Source organism: Nomascus leucogenys, chromosome 4 (genome assembly GCF_006542625.1).
Source record: "Nomascus leucogenys isolate Asia chromosome 4, Asia_NLE_v1, whole genome shotgun sequence".
NCBI lineage: Eukaryota > Metazoa > Chordata > Mammalia > Primates > Hylobatidae > Nomascus > Nomascus leucogenys.
Window position 1 is genome coordinate 35093449 of NC_044384.1, and position 14602 is coordinate 35108050.

At 46.0% G+C, this 14602-nt stretch overlaps 1 protein-coding gene across 1 annotated transcript in view; it reads right to left on the minus strand.

Moving 5' to 3' along the window:
• SETBP1 (SET binding protein 1) overlaps positions 1 to 14230 on the minus strand; it is a 388368-nt gene extending 374138 nt beyond the window's left edge. Inside the window, 1 exon segment of the mRNA XM_003267525.4 lies at positions 13631 to 14230. The gene's annotated coding sequence lies outside the window, so the exon portion shown is untranslated.
• Between the last annotated feature and the right edge of the window lie 372 nt (positions 14231 to 14602).

The following is a 14602-nucleotide window of genomic DNA, read 5'->3' on the forward strand; positions in this document are numbered from 1 at the left end:
TGAACAGTAACCAGGGATATGATGAAGCTAGTGCCTATGGGTTCGTAAAAGCCCACTGTGTGTATCTCTCGCCAAATCCACATTTGTGGCATTAAGTTGGTAGCTTAAAACTCAGCCATGGGGTGCGGTGGCTCATGTCTGTAATTCCAGCACTTTGGGAGGCTGAAGCGGGCAGATCACCTGAGTTCAGGAGTTTGAGACCAGCCTGGCCAACATGGCTAAACCCCATCTCTACTAAAAACACAAAAATTAGTCGGGTGTGGTGCTGTGCACCTGTAATCCCAGCTGCTCGGGAGGCTGAGGCAGAAGAATCACTTGAACCCGGGAGGCTCAGGTTGCAGAGAGCGGAGATCGCGCCACTGCACTCCAGCCTGGGCAAGGGAGCTCAGCCATGGTGGGAGTGTTTATACCATAAGAACGAGCAAACTTTACAAGTCAGTGCTTTTTAAAAATCTGGAGAACAGGGTGTTAAGCATATACTAGAACAGCACTGAGAGTACACATCCATCTACTATTGTTTTGCTGAACTGGGAAGAGTCTTTTCTGTTGGATTCACAAAAACAGCTGAACGGCTAAACTTCACAATATGCCCTGTGACAAAGACTCCGTGCTCACCTCAGAACTTTACTTGAAGCAACATCTCTGCCCAGAAGCCAATGCCCTTCTTCCACTCCTCCCAGAACTCCCCTTCCCACTCTTGCCCGTTTGTTTTCTGAGAGCTATAGTCTTTGGGAATATGCATAATGATGTCAGGGAGGGAAGTCTTTAGCTGGTTTTGTTCAAGCTGCCCATACAGTAGACTTGATGACTGCCTGCTTTTCTGGTTGACAGAAACTGATTAAGAAAGCAAATGGTGTAAAAAGATGGAGTGTGATCCTACTTAATTACAGATGAGGAAGAAATTGTATTTTCAACCTAGACTCATTGGCCTATAGTTATAAGAATCTCTTGTCAGGTTCTGGCAAGAGACTGACTGTCTGACTTTGGCTTTGGGAGTGGTTGATTAGTCATCCTTCTTTATGTCTTCTAAGGTATTTTGGTGGAGAGTCACAAGTGACTTCATGGGACTTTGCATGCACCTGGAATCTTCCTCTTGCTCCCCTGGAGTTAGCACTTCTTCATTACTCAGGCTGAGGTTAAATGCCTCTTCCCTGAGCATCACAAACCAGATCATAACTCCCCATTTTGTGCCTTTGTAGGCCAGAACTTGTCTTTCCTAACATTTATTATATAATTAAATATTTGTGCCATTCTTGATTTCAAACTCTCCCTTCTCCACTAGATGATAAGCCCTTGAAGGTAAGACCTGTGCCTATTTGGCTCACCATGGTCATCCCCAGGGCTTGGCACAGTTTCTGATACAGAGAGACACTCCAAATTATTCATTCAGTGAATGTTGAATGAGAGGCCAGACAGACACCACTTGACTCAGGTGCCTATAACTGAGTAATCTTTACGGAATTCCTTCCTGCTGCAGAAACACCCAGAGTAAATGCTCCATCAACCTGGTAAATCTAGCAGGTGACCCAACTCTTACCTAGCTCTCAATTGGCAAGAGCAAGGGCAGCTCTACACCATGGTTCTCTGACCCTGAAGATACATCACCTGTCTATAGCAAAGGACAAAGCTCCTACTCAGTGGTGTTTTTATACTCTGCACTTGTGTGGTATGTTCCTGATCACATTTTGCCTCTTCCAAGCAGCATTTCCAGACTACTTCACCTACCACATGCTCTAGCCGCATCTCATAAGCTGCAGATCTCCCATGTCCCACTGATGGGCATTACTGTATATGATTCCCTGATAGGTCCTCTGTTTAGCTGGCCCTTTCTCCTTTCTCTACTTGGTTAACTCTTGTTATCCTGCAAGAATTGGGTCAGGTTTCACCTCCTTCATGGAGACTGGCTGGACCCTCCTTTTCTACCTCTTCCTGCATACACATGTGCCCAGACACACACACACACACACGGTCTTGCTCTCACTTCCCTGGTCATTCTGCTATCACAAAGCATTTGGCAAGCTCTGTTTCAACATTTTAATTACCTGCCTCTCTCTCCCACTAGACCACAAGCTCCATGAGGACAAGGGCTATATTTTAAATGGGTCTCTGCACAGCTCAAAGCATAGAGAACACTGGGAGTAACTGTCCAACAGTAAGTGTTCAAGCCATGTTTCTCCTTAAAAAGAAGAATGGAAGCAGTTCTGACTTGATGTCATGGTTTAGATTTCTTAGCCTCCCTTTCCCACTTAGTAATTGTGTTCTTAGGAAACATTTTTAATCTTTTCAAGTCTCATTTGGAAATGGGGTAATAATCCTACCTCAAGGGTTGTTTCAAGAAGTAAAGATTAAATGAGATAATAATTACGAAAGAACATACTGGGATCACCTAAGTGTGCAAATTTTTTTGTTACATTTGATTTACTCCCATAGTTGATCACCAAGCTAGCATTTGGCTAAGTGCTGCCCTCTCTTCTAAGACTCCAAGTCAAGCCCTGAGGGACAGGAGTTGAAGACCAACCTCCTCCATCTTCCTACACAATGAGAAGCACAGACAACTAGTTTCCTTTGCATCTGCTAACCTGACCATTTAGCTGTTGTTTGATTATTGCTCTTCTCTTGTTTCCAGTTTGTCTCATGGAGGAAATAATACTGGGTACAGTCAGGAATTCCACATTCCAATCCCTCCTCCGCCATTTAGAGCTGGTGGCCTTGGGCAAGTTCCTTTTTCTCCCTGAGTCTTCCCATCATTGTATGTAGAACTGGGACCAGAAAACATGAGTTCAACTCTGTGGCCCCTTCCAGCTCTGACATTCCCAGGTACTGAGCCTTGTCTCCTCAACCAGAAGCCCTTCAAAGCCAGGACTGGTACCTTCCACCTTTTTATCAGATTCTGCTGACTCTGCAGCTCAGCCTGGCTGGGCTGGCTGAACCTAAGACAAAGCTAAGCATATGCCGTTAGTCTCTGTACTCAGGGATCTCTATGGTAAGGAAAGGAGATCAAACTTCTGAGACCTGAGGTCTGACATACTATCCATTAACCAACTCTAGCTGCAAAAAACAGTGTCTCCTCTGGGAACCAATAACACAACACAACAGCATGACCCTTGTGTCTTTGCTCCCTGGGGAAAAATCTCTACAAGTCCCGCCTGGGCCAATCAAGTTTGCAGGTTGAGCTCTGGCTTTAATGCGTTACTTGTGCCTGTGTTCCTCTGTGCAGTCAAGGAAAAGTGATCTCTTGTAGTGAAAGGGTTGGGGGGGTGGAGGGGGCGGTGGTTAAACATTGCCACTAACTTGTGCTGAGCTCTTTACAGTCATTATCAATTTAACTCACACAACAGCACTGTGATGCAGAAGATCTTGTCCTCATTTTACAGACCTGGAAATTAAGGTCCAGAAAGGTTAATGATTTACTCAAGAGCACACACTTTCTGTGCCAGATTCATAATCAAATCAAGGTATATATGATTACAAACCCTCTTAGTTTGACATCATGAGGTATCTAAAACACAAAGTGATGCCAACTTTTGACCAAAAGTTGTTAGTTGCTTCTACATACATGAGTTCTAAAACCAGTGTGCCATCTGAATTGCCACGTCACTTAAACTCTCTTGGGCATCAGTTTTCTCATCTGCCTTTTCTAATTCTCTTCAGAGAATCTTGCAGGAAAAAAAGGTAAATAATATGTGTAGCACAATGCCAAAATAGATTAAATATAATAGATTTGAAAGAAGTAATTATGACCATAATATTTCCTGTCCAAGCAGGGTGGAGAGATTCACATTGTAAAGAAAATAATCTGAATTGTTAACATACATTAGGTATTCTCTAAGTTTATTTATGTTTTTCATCTGATTTAAGTTTATCATACTATTTAACCCTGATTTATTATCTGATTTTAACCCAGAGACATATCCATTTTACAGATAAGAAAATTAAAGTTGAGGGACTTGTTGAAATCACAGGGGTAGTTGTGTCTGACTCCAAATGTTATTTGAACCATAGAGCCACCAGTCTTCAAATACTCTGTATTAGTGGTCCCTGAAAACTCTGGTCCTCCACCACACCATTTGTAAATTGAGGAAGGAAATGGTAGACATACTTGGAGGCAATGAGGATAAACTGAACTATCTAACAGATAATAATAAAGTCTTTCAAATTTCTCTTTCACCTCACTACCTGTTCAGTTTTAATTCAAATTCCTTGACTTCTCAACCATCTGATTCAGCCATTGCTGTGTTCATTGTCATTTGAACATAAAGTGTAATCTGGCACGTATATGTTTGTGCTTCTGCTGCAAAGGAGATGCTAAGCATACCAGAGAACTAAACAACTATTAGCTCCACTTCCTTTTCTCTATGATATATCTCCTCTAGCTACCTTGTACTGTCATTAAACGTTGCCTTGTTACTGAATCTTGTATATTGCCTTCTCCAATTATACATTAAACACTTGGAAATAAGTACCAGTATCACAAGAGTTTTATGTTCCCCAGAGCAGCCCATCCCCATTCCAAATGCTTATATATAATTTCATTTCTTGTTCTAAAGATACCTCTTTTGAACCCCAGGCTGAAGAGCTGGTAGCGGACAGGACCTAGCAGCGGGAGGCAGAGTCAGCTGTCAGCGTTCTTTCATGTGTGGTATGTGTGGAAGTCTCTGACAGGCACACCCACCTGCTCCCCAAGACTGCTCTCCCTGTACTTGGAAAGCTGTGGGCATGCCTCCCCATTTCAGCTTAGGGGAGATGAATCCTTGGCCTGTTTCTCACAGGACACCATCCCATCTGTCTTGCTGCCTTACACTCCACAGAGCCCTATGCTGAACTGTTGTCCTTTCTCCCTCTACATTCCCAAGTGGATGATCTTCCCCACTGCTCCATACCTACCCAAGACTATTCCATTGTCAAGGACTCAGTGCAAGTTCCACCTACTCCTCAAAGCTTTCTCTGATCTGACTAACCCTTGGAGATACTAAACCCCTCAGGCTCCCACTACAATTCAGCACTTAGGCCTACATGGCTGGCTGCTGCTACTCCTTCCCTGGTTTTCATGGGCTCTTAGAGCATCTTTCACTCCATCTCTTGGGATCCCCATGGCACCCATCAGAGTCTGGTGACAATCAATAATAATGTCAATGAACAAACCAATTTTTGCTAAATCAGAGAGTTGGAAGGTTGATTCATTTGAATTATAACAGGTATATTGAGTCCAACATAGAGGGCCCTGGGTTTTATCCTTCTCACTGTGGACAGAAGACCTCAGACCAGAAAGGTGTCTGCTTTGGGGGTGTCTGCCCCTCAATGTCAGCCTTCTGACCTTCATCTTCAGGGCCGTGCTGCTTCTGCCAGATGCAGTACGTGTTCGAAATTAGCATTTGCTTCCTTGAGGCAATTCTCAATTCACATTTGAACTCTGTCCCACTGCTGCTCCTATGCCAAAGCTATTCTACCCGCCAAGAATGTCCCCTTGTTCTACATCTTCTGTCAAATCCTAAACACATACTCTTTGAAATCTTCCCTGACTATACCCTAGGCCTGATCACACAAATAGCAAAATTCCGTTTGGGATCATGTTCCAACTTTGGCTGCAGAAGAATGCTTTCCATTTCAGCAAAGCACATATCTGTAGATACACTGCCCACTCTCCCAGGGCAAAAGCCACATCTCAGAGCAGGCCTTTCCCAACCAAGTGTACCAGGCACAATGGCTCACACAATCGGCAATGCTGATATTTTAATAAAGATTTGTGGATCAAAACACCAATCATAATAGACCTCTAAAGTATAATGAGTAGAAAGGTTCACAGAGCTTTCACATCAAATCATCCCCTTTAGTCACTACTATTAATCAATACTTTTTTAAAAACCAAAGGTCTTAGCCGGGCGCGGTGGCTCGTGCCTGTAATCCCAGCACTTTGGGAGGCTGAGGCAGGTGGATCACGAGGTCAGGAGTTCAAGCAGGCCAACATGGTGAAACCCTATCTCTACAACAAATATAAAAAATTAGCTGGGCATGGTGGTGGGAGGCTGTAATCCCAACCACTCAGGAAGCTGAGGCAGGAGAATTGCTTGAACCCAGGAGATGGAGGTGGCAGTGAGCAGAGATCATGACAGTGCAAGACTCCATCTCAAAAAAAAAAAAAAAAAAAATCAAAGGTCTCATTGCTCAAATAACAATAGGTCACAGAAAGAGACACCCACAACTGTACAGGACTTGCCACACTGATTACATTAGTCTGCCACAAGCACATTGGTGCTCTCACTGCTTCTGATGAGCTACTAAGTTGGTTCCATCAAATTCAGCTTCCCCATCTCAACCTTTCTCCAAGCCACAAATCCAAACTACAAGAAACTCCTTTCCACTGACAGAATTGAAAATCATTGGCAGATGAAAGGAATAATGAAGAAATTGATGTTTACTAAATTTGGCTAACAATATTGCATCCCCCTTTTTCATCCCAAATCCTTTACTAGATCTTGGGTTAAAAGCAATTGCAGCATTTCAGTGGCTTAAATATCCTCTTCCTAAATATCCAACCAGTATGCTCCCAGGTGCTTCATCAATCCCACGGAACTTTTATAGTACCTTAGGCCAAAGCCCAATTTCCTTGATCCTACTCCAACCCAAATCAAAGAAGGCTCTGGTTTTGCAGACTGTGGGTCACCGTATCTGATCTCAGAATGTACACAAACCAACCCATTAGCTATTATTGAACACAGGCTGCAATGTGGCTGGGCAGACCAGGTGCTATGGGGATGGAGAGGACACCTCAGGAACCCAGGCATGGCCCTAGACTTCATGATCTGTAGAATCTACATGGAGAAATCACATCCAGCCCACTAGATCCATGACATGAGTGAAGTATCCATAGCAGGGTTTCCAGATGCCACCTGACAGGAAGCAGCAGCAAGGCCCAACTACAGAATACATTACGGACTTCCCAGAAACTGTCTTTGTCTGTTCCATCTCCCTTGATTCAAGTCAGTTATTTTACCAAAGAGAACCAGTTCAAAACAGATGTGGGTAATTTAATCCCTTTCTTCCTTCCACATTACTCTTAGTGGTATGTCCTCACATTCAGCTCACCATTGCCTCCTCTCCCCTTCCCTGTCCTCCATGACTGACTCCACTGTTCTAATAAGTGCTCCCCACAATTCTATTTACCCCAGGGCACCATCTTCCCTTTCTGTAACTCTTTCAACCCATCAAAAATTAAGCAAAGTGCATTAATCCTCGGTGGGATTGGTTTGGACAGTTGTTGGCGGTGCCATTAAAAGGATTTGAGGTGCTCTGACCTTTAAGAAATCCTTAACATTCCTAGGGCACCTCTAGCTATAGAATCACAGAATTTTAGAAGGGACACTCTATACCAATCCAAACTTTTTTACTGTACAACAGTAGAAAGGCAATGTAGCTTGTCCCACATCATATGCTAATAGATGTGAGCCCGGGCTGCTTTCTGCCTCAGCCTTCTTGACCTCTTAGGCCAACTAGTTGCACCCAGCCTCCTCAGCCTTCTCTGTTTTCCACTGTGGCCAGGCTCACTCCACCACTGAAGAGTGGAAAAGCACTTGGACTTAAGCAACAAAGATGACTGTATGGTTAAGTGCCAAAATGAGCAAGATGGCCAAAAAATACAATTGGAATTTTCAGAGAAATTCAAGAGCTATGTGTGTTAGAGTCACAATGAGACTCCAGTAAGCACTATTATTATTAACAAATATTCGATGCTTGAATGAGTGAATTGGTGACTGAAAGGATGCACATGTGGTAAAACATGCTTAACTCTTAAACTTTAAGGGAGAAACTTTTGGGTGATTGCCCCTGAAAGCTAGGCGAAAATATAAAAAGCCACTATTACTGGCTTAAAGTAGTTATTATTCACACTGTGTAAGGGGCCCTCACTGTGTTGCTTCATAATGCAGAGTGTTAATACACCTTAAACAACATTGACTTTCAATATTCTATCTCTTCATAAATGCTGTGATTCATTCAAGAAACAAAAAAATCATTCATAAATAAAGTTCAGGGCCGTGTGGGAAAACTTGTCCCCTTTTGCAAGGGCTCAGAGCTTGGGGGGGTAAGTGACAACAAACAGCAAGGCAGCATAAGCGGGGTGCCTTGCTCTGGGAACTGGGGATGAGGAGCTCAGAGCTGGGAGGAAGGAACTAGTTAGCCCCCACAGAGGAGGCTGGGTGCAACTAGTTGGCCACCTGGAGGTGACAACACAGAGACAGCTGAGGTGTGGAGGCAGGAAGATGTTCAGAATGTCCAGAGTCAATGAAGAAACCAGTCTGACAACACAGCCTGGGGCATACTGCATAAAATTGGGGTTCATTCGAGAACACTGCAAGGTGCCTGCTGCAGGCTGCCAGGCAGGGCAAACTAGCTCTCATGAGAAGGGGTAAAAGGAGGGACACAGAAGAATCAGGGAACAAATGAGCTGTGAAGAACCTTCCTGATTCTGGAGAACTTACTGGATTTGCTGGGACAGTGGCAACCCTGCTATTAGTTCTTTTCTTTAGAGGGGCTAGAAATTCTGTTCTGAATGCCATTGCTTAAGTATTGTGGTTTCCTGATGGAGAACCTCCCCCTCATTCTCTCCACCTCGCCTCCCCTCCCTGCGTGTTTGCACATCTTTTTCCTTTTCTCTTGCTGATCCTTAAAGAGCATTTCCTGAGCACTGGGACATCTTTGAGTCCAACTGGATACCACCTGAGACTTTGAGTCTCAAAAAGCACATGGCATAGTAGGCATCTAATAATTCTACATATACAGTTATATGGACATTGGTTGAATTATTAGAACACAAGGAGCCCTTGTGGACATTTCTGATCATTCCAAGGGGTTATTAAGTGTTGGGCTCTGGCAACAATAATCCCAGGCACCAGTTTCCAGGAGGCAGCATGGAAATTCTCCCAGAGTTCAATTACAGAAATTAGCTGGTATTATTTAATCCTCATAACCCCCGTGAAGTAGGCAGGGTAAGCATCTTTATCTTCATTTTACTGACTAGGTTCCGGAGGCTCAGAGAGGTTAACTGACTTGCCGGGGGTCATTTAACTAGGAAGTACAGGGACACGATCCAAAGATCTTGTCACTTCAGATGTGAGGCTCTTCACACTTTGCCACAGCCGTCTGGCCCCAGGTTGGCCACCAACTTGTGTCATTTCAGGCAACCCAGTGTATCAGTTGCCTCATCCTCTGAACGGAGATAAAATGCTTATCTGGCCTTCCTCCTTAGGAGAATCAAGGGGGCGGAAGCCATACAAAGATATTTTTGAAAAGAACAAAATGCCATGCATATGAAAGGGGGTATTTTTGGTGGGAAAAGATAAGTTGGATCAAGGAAACATTTTTCCAAGCTGACAAAGTTCTAAAACTCTTATCTGCTCACCATTCATCCCCTATTCCTCTTCAGCACTTGGAGTGGCAGAGCCTCTGCCTACCTGAGGGTCAGCTCAGCTGGCTTTGCCTACATTTGTTTTACCTGGGTCTACCGATCATTAACCATCATGGGCTCCTGGAAGGGGGTGGCAGCTACCTGCCAGAGGATCCTGTGGACTTCAGGGCTGCTCACATTCTTTACCTGGTATCATTTGCTGTGGACAGGGTAGGAAGTCAACCGCTGGTTTCTAAGCTAACGGCCATTAAAAAAATAATGGTTCCTTGGTCAGGTGCGGTGGCCCACGCCTGTAATCCCAGCACTTTGGGAGGCCGAGGCAAGTGGATCACCTGATGTCCGGAGTTCAAGAGCAGCCTGGCTAACATGGTGAAACCCTGTCTCTACTAAAAATACAAAAATTAGCTAGGTGTGATGGTGGGTGCCTGTAATCCCAGCTATTTGGGAGGCTGAGGCAGGAGAATCGCTTGAACCCAGGAGGCAGAGTTTCCAGTGAGCCAAGATCACGCCACTGTACTCCAGTCTGGGCAGCAAGAGTGAGACTCTGTCACAAAAAATTAATTAATTAATTATTTAATGGTTCTTCAACCTTAGATGGTACCCTCTAATGGGGAAAAAAAAAAACCCTCTAAAAACAGAGCTGTTCTGGACTGAACCTACGAAACTTCTAAATCAGAACAGTAAGGACCAGAAGCTTCAACTCCGTGATCTACAATTACAGTCCCCCAAAACCTTCTGCAGCCCCAATGTGATGTATCTCAGGGGGGCATTAAAATCTAATAAAAGTTCAGTAGAAAGGGAAAATGAAAACTCAGAGCTCAGCAAAAATGTAGATTGGCATCATCTTTCTGCATTCATGAATTATAGTCTGTGGACATCCTGGTGTTTTCTTTCCTGCACTTTTCAGGTATATGGCAGGCCAAAGTATGTGCAACTTCATGAAGAGTTTGTAAAACACCAGGGTTACCTTTAAAAACCACTCTAAAAGAAGCCCAAACTTATGGCAATAGGCATGATGGTAGCACTCCTTATTCCTGGCCCAAAACATTTTGGGAAACTCACTAGGTTTCAACATATGCCACAGGATAGGAACAGAATTGGATTGTTTTGCTCCCTTCACAGGAACCCCAGGACCAGACAAAATGATGTGCATGCAGCAAGACCTCTGTGAGGCTTCCTTTCTTCAGCCCCGGCTGCTAACCCTCCAGGGCAGCCTCCTGTGCTCCCACCACCAGCCTCTGGTAGGACTCTCCCATACACTGAGTCCCTGAACAAACTCAATAACACCATCCCATTTTTAAAGCACTGCAACTCCTCCTTACAATACTAATGTGTTCATAATAATTTACCCCATTCTTCTGGCAGGAGCAAAACTGAAGCAACTTGAAATGCCATCAGCAAAAAGTTATTTATTTCCCATTCCTGAGCATCAGAGAAAACAGGGTTTCATTGGCTGGATCTGCCTTCAATAGCTTTCTGGTTTCAATTTAAACTTCAAGTCTCCAAGGAAAAAACTGGCATTCTGGGAGGTCCAGGCCCAGCCAAGTTTCAGTGTCTCCACAGGAACCCAGAAAGGATGCCCCATCCAGCTAGCTGTTTCTCATCTGCTTCATTTTGCATACTATATAGAAGCTTTGGAGCAGAGATTGAAGTACAACTAAAAATAATGACCACATTGAGAGAACTCTCCTCTCCTAGATGTACACTTTTGTGCCAGACAAGTATCGATTCATTCCCTAGAGGAATTCAAAGTTAACAGGAGAAATGGAACAGGGAATCCAGGGGAAAGGACCTACCTATTTATTTCTTCTTCAGCAAAATCCTGCCTCCTGCCTCTCCCCACTCACCATTTTCAACTAAATCCTACGACACTCCCAAGCACTGTTTCCTTTTTCCCTAACCCTCATTTAGGTCAGGTGATTTACAAAGTAGCTCAACTCTGAGCAAGGCAAGTCCATGACCAGAAGCCCTTATGGCAGCAGGGGCTGTTGGGTTAACTTAAAGATACCTCTATGTTCCCCTGTGTGATGTCCAAAACTGGGCCTTCCAGCAGAGCCTTCCTATGTAACATTCTGATGCTAACATACAAAAGATCAAATTACAGCCCTTCACTTGCCTAGCCCTTTCATGAACATATAAGGCAGTTGATATTTTCTCCCAAGCTAGAAGTGACCCCTTTCTTAACCGACATTACTGCCTCTCAGACACTCCACCTCATGTTCACTGCAAGCCATCCCCTCCCCCACCTCCAGTTTGTTTATTCCAGAGACACATCTATTTTCCCAACTAAGAGAGATGAGTCCCTTTCCCTCCTCTGGCTCCCGGTGGTGCATTCGCTCACCACCTCCTCCCCCAGCTCAGCTCAGGTTACTGTAGTGGCTAGCAACTCCCACAGCCCAGGTCTAACACCAACTCAACTTCCCAAGACCAATAGTTTGTTTTGGTTTTGGTTTTGTCCCCTTAATGGGGGAGGAGAGATCGTGTGCCAAGCAACACTCTGGGTACCTGGTCTCCATATCTTTTGGGGCCACATTCCCTGCAGTTTGCAAATACTCTGTTTAACCACACTTGATTTCTTCCTCCTCTTCCGACTTTCCCCCAAACACTCTGTCTTAATACCCTTTTCTGGGAACAGGCAATGAGACTAAGCACACGGGAAAACACAGCACCTCACCTTCGCTCTGACACCTGGGAATCCCTCGTCAGAGCAAAAGAGCTCATGCCTCCCTCAGGGAGTTTAAGGATGGTAGAAGCCACAGAAATCAGAAAAAAAAGGGAGGGAGTGACCTGGGATTGTAAACTAGCTACATCTTAAAGTGCTACAAACTTTCTCCTCCCTCACACGCCCCGGGCTGGTTGGCTCCGCCTTCCCATCCCAGCTGGGGTGTGCAGAGGAAACTCTCCCCGGAATGCCCAGGTCTGGTCCAGTGTTGCAGATGTGGCCTGCACACAACACCGCCCTTCTTCTCCAAATACCTCTTCTCTACCCCATCCTCTTTCTCCCACAACACACACTTACATGCCTTGCACGTGAAGATGAGTTTGGATGGGGCACAGGAGATACACCCATTTACTAAAGGAGGGTAAGAGATGGTGCCAAATCGGCAGACAGTTTTGGTGAAAGTACAGAGGCTTCAAGAAATTAGTTTTTAGTGTAAATCTACAGAAAAAGAAGAAAAACAGGATGAAGAGTGAAGGAATGAAAAGAAAAAGAAGGAAAAATACGTAAGAGAAAAACAAGCAACGCCAGTGGACTCCAACTAAACTTTAAGGGGAAAGTTGGCAGGAGGTGGGGGGAGTGTAGGTGCTGGAGGGAAAGGTATATGCTGTAGAATTCCAGAATAAACTGCCCTTTTGGAGGAGAGTTTCTGCAGGGATAAAGAGACACACAAATTGCCCTTTTAGCGTTAGATGTCAACCGTGAGATTATCAGGACAGTGTATTTGAAACGGAAACAAATCGGAAATCCTTCCCACAACAGTCCTTTTAGACAGATACACACCCTGAGAATCCAACGCAGACACACATAAAGAATAAATGCAGCATCAGGGGGCAATAAGAACTCCCTTTCCACACTCCCAATACCTCTAGCCTCATCTATTTCCAATTGCACAACTTTCAATCTCCAGTGAAAATATTTCCAGTTGGATCCGATTTCAGACTTGTAGTAAGCGGTCTGGATGGGGGGGGGCGGGGGGAATAGGTGCTGTACTGTGCAGGGGAGGAGGGCTGGAAGACAGTATTTCGGCAGTTAACTTATTTTTTTAGAACCAGCATGCTCTACCGATCAGAAATTGCTATTACCCAACAATGCTTCCATCACAAACAGACACTGAAAACAGCATCCCCGTTATCACCATCTTGCCAAAGATCTGCCCGGTCCAGTTTACCTGACTTTGTCCCTGCGGAACTTCCCAGACAGTATTTCGGTCAAAGAGATAATGGTTTGGAAGACAAAAACAATAAATCGATACCGAAGGGTTCCCTTTCCGGAGTGATTTCCCACTGGAAACCACCGAACGGGGAAGCCTGCCGTTCATTCCCAAGCCCACGGCTCCTCTAGAAACGCACACAATGCGTGCTTTCAAAAAGGCATTCGTCTGCTTTTAAGGGAATTCCTATCTTTTCAGAGTCCCAAAACCAGAGAGCATAAGAAAGAGACTCAAATCCATTGATTAAGATTTTTAAGAAAAAGACTAACACACAGCCACAACACAAGCACACACCAACCTTCGCCGGCTGGACCACTTCTTGCCTGTTCTTCTTTCTATTAACGACACGTTAGATTCTGATACATCCCCCCCCAAAAAAATCCAACTAGGTTACAATGTAGCTCTCTAGCTCCACTTAACCTGCAAGTTACAAAGAGAGAAAAAAAAATCCTGCCTTCCCACCCCTTTCCTTACCCCCTCCCCCTCCCAAGTCCACTCCACCAACGCCAAACCCGCCAGCCCCGCCAGCCGGCGGCAGGACCGAGGGAGGGTGCAAAAGGCGGGGGGCGGAGTGGGGGGGGAGATCAGATTAGGCGAAACTCAATAAGCTCCCAGCCCTCTAGCCCAAAGCTTCCACCATCGCCGCCACCAACGAGCCACTCCAATTGAGCCAGCATCGCCGCCCACCCGCCGGCCCGCCGGAATCGCGCCCATCTCCTGCAATCTCGCCCGGACCGGCATCCCGCCCCCTCGGCCCGGTCTCCCCCTTCCCGCCGGGTGCAAAGTCAAAGACCCAGCAAGGCGACGTGAACTTTTGCATGTAGGGCACACACGTCGCCCCCGGTTCCGGGCGTGCGGGGGCCCGCGGCGCGGAGGGAGGCTGGGCGCCCGGGCTCCCGGGCCAAGGTCGCCGCGCGTGCTCACCCATGTCCCGGCGGCTCCGGCTCCGCTGGCCCCGGCGCTCGCTCAGATCCCGGCTCCGGTCGCTCGCCCGAGCCCCCAAAGGTGCTGCTGCGGCAACTCCATAGCGATGAGCATCTGTCAAACGGCGAGCCGCGAGCTGGCCGCCCTAGCTCGGGGGGCGCCGGGGCCCCCGGGCGCGCGGAGGCGGCGGCGAGCGGCGGGCGCCCCGGCCGGCCCCGCGCTTCCCGCCCGACTCGGCCGCCTCCGCCACGCCACCGATTTATGGAGAGAGATATCAAGGGGGAAAATGGCGTCTCCGGAGCCCGAGGAGTCCTGGAGTAATCACATTCACACACACACGCCCGCA